This window comes from Rhinopithecus bieti, unplaced genomic scaffold (assembly GCF_001698545.2).
Source record: "Rhinopithecus bieti isolate Rb0 unplaced genomic scaffold, ASM169854v2 scaffold_7724, whole genome shotgun sequence".
NCBI lineage: Eukaryota > Metazoa > Chordata > Mammalia > Primates > Cercopithecidae > Rhinopithecus > Rhinopithecus bieti.
In genome coordinates, this window is record NW_016805612.1 from 790,905 (window position 1) to 795,877 (window position 4,973).

The 4,973-nt window shown below is 39.1% G+C and overlaps 1 pseudogene; it reads right to left on the reverse strand.

Annotated features, from left to right (window-relative positions):
- Nucleotides 1-396: 396 nt before the first annotated feature.
- LOC108530290 (bolA-like protein 2 pseudogene) lies at nucleotides 397-977 on the reverse strand (annotated as a pseudogene).
- Between the last annotated feature and the right edge of the window lie 3,996 nt (nucleotides 978-4,973).

A 4,973-nucleotide genomic window follows, 5' to 3' on the forward strand; every position in this document is an offset into this window, starting at 1 on the left:
CTAATACCCTTTCTGGCACTTCTGACCTTGTGACCTCAGATCAGCCATTGGGCCATTCTCAACTCAATTTCTCCATGCTGAAACAATGAAGGCATCATAATCCCTTGTCTGCATACTTATCGGGAGAATATGCTAAAATACAGTGAGGGTACTGATCTCCAAACTTCAATGAGCATTGGGAATCTATGCGGGGGTGCTCATTAAGGCCCCATCCCCACAGTCTGACTGTGGCTGGCAATCCGTATAATCGCTACTCTTCACAAGAATCTCCAGGTAATTCTGATGCTGGGGATTCGTGTAGCAGACTGAGAAACATTGATTCAGAAGATTTATTTTTATAATTTTTATTTTCCAGATTTTTAATTTAATGGCTGTGCAAGTCCCAGTCCCTCATTTCTACCGCTCACGGGCCCACTGCTCTGGGATCAGGGTTTTCTGTTCAAAGGCATTGATGTGCAGGAGCCCTTCTGCTAGGCACGCGTTCACCAGCCGGTGTCTCTGAAGCATCGGCTTGCGCTCGAACTTGGCCGACACCGCCAGAACTCGGAAGCTACAGGCGCAAAGGCTGCGGGTCGTGTTGTCCTCCACTGCCACATGCTCCGCCGCCAGGTCCCGCTGCAGCTTCTCCATGAGGTATTTGGTGCTGAGTTCCATGGCGGTAGTCCAGCTGGGGCAGCAGCCCCGCGGGCACAGAACCCCAGTTCGGGCCCCGGCCTCGCTGCTTTGCTCCCTATTTTTAGAATTTAAAGCATCTTCTATGTTGCTGGCACTGTGTTAGGCTTTACATACATTAGCTTTTTAGAACCACCCATAAGGTCAGGTTCTAGCATTCAAGGAGCCCATGGGGTAGGCCAGGCATTACGACGTATCACACATGTTCCGCTTCACTCTATTCTCAGGACAGCTGTCTACATTAGATAGCCCTCTTTCTGTATGACGATTTAAAACACGGAAACTTAAAGAGGCTGAGAAATCTGTCCAAGGTCCTCCAGCTTGTTGGTTTCAGAGGCAGAATTCTAATTCAGGTTTTCATGTAATCCAGCGCTGGTACTTACCACAGGCAGCATAAAATGCAAATGCATGTTGGAAGCTCTTAGGGCCCCATGGAAACCATGTAAATGTTAAGTCAACAAATAAGAATTTAGCATTTATTATGTGAAAAGAAGCAGTGAAAGCAAACTGGGGAATACGAGAAGTATTCAATGCCTAGTTCCTGTCCTTCAAGAATTCCAGTCTATCAGGAAAGAGCAGTTTGGTTATACTGCAATTGGAAGAACTGGAAAGTTGGGCTAAAACCCTTTATGCAAGGCCTTGAAGAGCAGCCTGTGAATTCTGCGCTTTATCCTCGGCAAAGAGGAATGGCCATAGACACTTGGCAGAGCCTGAAACACCATGCAGATGCCTGGCGATGCTTTCTTCCCACCCCTCCACTTTAGCTTTCAAATGATAGTGAAAACTAAGAAATGCGCATGGAGATATCACTCTCCAGAAAGACAGGGTTAGGGGTAAACCCTAGTGAATATGGGTTAGAGAGGTATTCTGTAGGCCTTAATAGGAGGAGTGCCAGGAGGAGGCACAAAACAAAAACCACCAGAAAGAGAAATAAAGCATACCAACCTTACACTCTCCAAATGGGTAGATGGGTTTGTATTCCTAATTTTTTTTTTTTTTTTTTTTTAACATTTCTATCTTTTCAAATACTTCCTTGGGATCCCTAAATTTGTTTTAAATTCATAATTAAGCATTCTGAACCATAGCATTCTCCAGACCATGTCTTCTAATTTGTGTGTACCCTACAAACACAGGAAACCCTTGGTAAATGTTGATGTCCATTTAACCCTTTGCTTTCTTGCTTTCCTCAGAATCCCTTAGCTCCCCTAGTACCCCAAGAGCAGGGTAAAAACAAACCCCAAAAGCCTTTCCAGGAGCTGGGCCCGCCCTCTGAGCTTACATGCTTTTTTTTTTCTTGGCACTTAAAGGGATTCAACTAGGAATTGACAAAACTTGCTTAAGCAAGTATCACGGATTCACATTTCTGATGGAGCACAGGGCCAGAAGCAATTGCTTGATATTCTTAAAAGAAAATCTGAAACTTATTCTTTTCTACTGATCCAAATTATCTGAAAGTAAAAAAATCATATTAAATCAAAACTGTTTGGTTTCACATGTTTATTATGCCTTCTACCACCTAATACATTAAGTATCCCTTATTAATGAAAACAGACTCAGAGGAAAAGACATTGTACAAAAATGCTTCTTATGTTTACTTTACCACCTGCCAGGAAGGACACACACATTTCAGCTTTTATTTTTAAACCAATGTTATCAAAATTCTTCAAGGAAATATTTAAAGCATCTGCTTTTACATGGAGAGTCAAGGGAAAGTAAGTTCTAACAGGAGAATCCTCCGAAATAAAAATATACTTTAAAACAGATGCATCACTTCAAAAATGCATCATTTAGGTTGCATTTATGTCATGCTATTGATACCTTGGGTCTGAAAAAAGCTAAACAATTATATTATCACTGCAATGAACAAAAATTAAAAGCACTTTTCTAAATAAGGGTTTTTCCTTTTGCAAAGATCTTTGAAGAAACTTAGATGCCATGTTGTTCTAAGGTCATTTTAAAAAATGGAATTCCAATTGCAGAACACAAATGCAATTAAAACTAAATATATGAGCACCATACATGAAAAAAATGTTGAAAACTAGTAGTTATCTTTAAGAGATACATTAAATTTTAACACAAGTTATATTGGTTTTTGGGGATGGATCATTGCTTTCCATGGGACAACCACAAAACCCCCTCCTTTTAGACCAGTCCTCAAAGTTCTCTTTTTCCAGGTGTACCTTCCAGCATAATACTCCCTAATCTACAAGTAATCCAAATGAGTAAGGGATTATTTCCAAACACTTCTGCTTATTAACCCCTCCTCTCCAGTGCTGAAAAACTCAAGACATGTAAAAGACATATTTTTAACACACATTTGGAAGTAAAGATGGCTTTTGTTAGTTAATAGCAATTGTTAACTCTCAAAATAAACAGGAAATAGTGCCACTTAGCAAGTTGCAGGTTTCAAATCCAAGAGTATTAGGCCTTAAGAAATCCAAGTACTTTTTCTCCTTGCAGTCTACACAATCCTGCCTGATTCTCAGAAAAAGCACAAATCTCCAGCAGCCAAAGTGCTATTTTGAGAGGCAGGGGACTTTCCTCTGAGCCCATATGGAGCCAGCTCCTCCAGGTCATCCTTATTGATGCAGTTCTCTTACATTAACACCATGTTGGGCATGGCAAAAAATGGAGATCGTAGCACCACATCAACCTTTCTGCTTGAGAAAAAAAAACTGCATACACCTTTTGCATTTCATAATCGGTAAAAGCCTTATCCTGTATAATCTACTGATAATTTAACAGCTTATTTGTCTTTAACCCTTGGAAACCCATTATAGCCACTGCTAGAGGTAAGCATGGGCAAATCAAGGAGAAAGCAGCTCCAGGAGCACCAAGTTCAAAATAAGATCAGCTAGCCAGTTTCATCTGTGAAGAATTCTGACCACGTTGCCCCTCCCCCTCTTTTTCAGATTCCAAGACAAAGGGCGTTTTAAATATGGTAAACTCAGAAAATTCCTAGAAAGCATGTGTTGAGTTGACACATATTCAGCTGATGCCATCATTTCAGGGTCAGGAGAAATCTGGCCAAGAGACATTTAATATTCCTCAATAAGGTAGCATTTGACAAGACTCCTCTGATAGCTTATTTTTTTAAAGCTAAGGCAGATTGTGTAGTGTCTAGATACCGTAGGGCTTTTCCCATCTCAGGCATTGGGCATAATAACGACAAAAGTCAAGATTTAGGGTTCAGTTCCAGCTGATTTTATTTCCTTCTCAAAAAAAGTTATTTACAGAAGGTATATATCAACAATCTGACAGGCAGTGAACTTGACATGATTAGCTGGCATGATTTTTTCTTTTTTTCCCCCAAACATTGTTTTTGTGGCCTTGAATTTTAAGACAAATATTCTACACGGCATATTGCACAGGATGGATGGCAAAAAAAAGTTTAAAACAAAACCCTTAACGGAACTGCCTTAAAAAGGCAGACGTCCTAGTGCCTGTCATGTTATATTAAACATACATACACACAATCTTTTTGCTTATTATAATACAGACTTAAATGTACAAAGATGTTTTCCACTTTTTTCAATTTTTAAACACAACAGCTATAAACCTGAACACATATGCTATCATCATGCCATAAGACTAAAACAATTATATTTAGCGACAAGTAGAAAGGATTAAATAGTCAAATACAAGAATGAAAAACGCAGTACATAGTGTCGCGAACTCAAATCGGCATTTAGATAGATCCAGTGGTTTAAACGGCACGTTTTTGCTTATAAAAAAAGTGCAAAAAAGATGTGGTTTACGAGTTAAAGCTACAGAATCCCTTTTTGCTGTAAATGCACCAGTTTTAAAGCCTCTGGACAGAGCAGTATTTCTTTTAAAACTTTGTTTTTCTTAAAAGCTTACAGTGTTTGGCTAATTCTCCTCCCCTTTTTACAAGACAGGGATCGGAGGGTGGACACTGGTGGCAGGTTAAGGGATACTGTCACTTTAAGAAGCCTGCAGATTGAAGTGTAAACATGGAGAAATTAGGGGCTGATTTTTTAAACTGTGTGAGATATTAACCAGCCGCCCTGTTATAAAATCAGGAAATCCAAACAGCGATTTACACCGATTAACACCCCCTTTATATATTTTTTACAAAAATACACTGAGAAAATAATCAAACGTTTTCATCTCTCTTGTCTTTTTTTTGTTTTTTAAAAGTGTCAAAAGTCTACATTTAAATATAAAAAATTAAAAGTTAAAACTCTAGCCCTTCAGTGAAGGAGACGTAAAATGGCGTGGGTAACAACAACTACCAAAAAAAAAAAAAAAAAAAAAAAAAAAAAAAAAAAAAAAAAAAA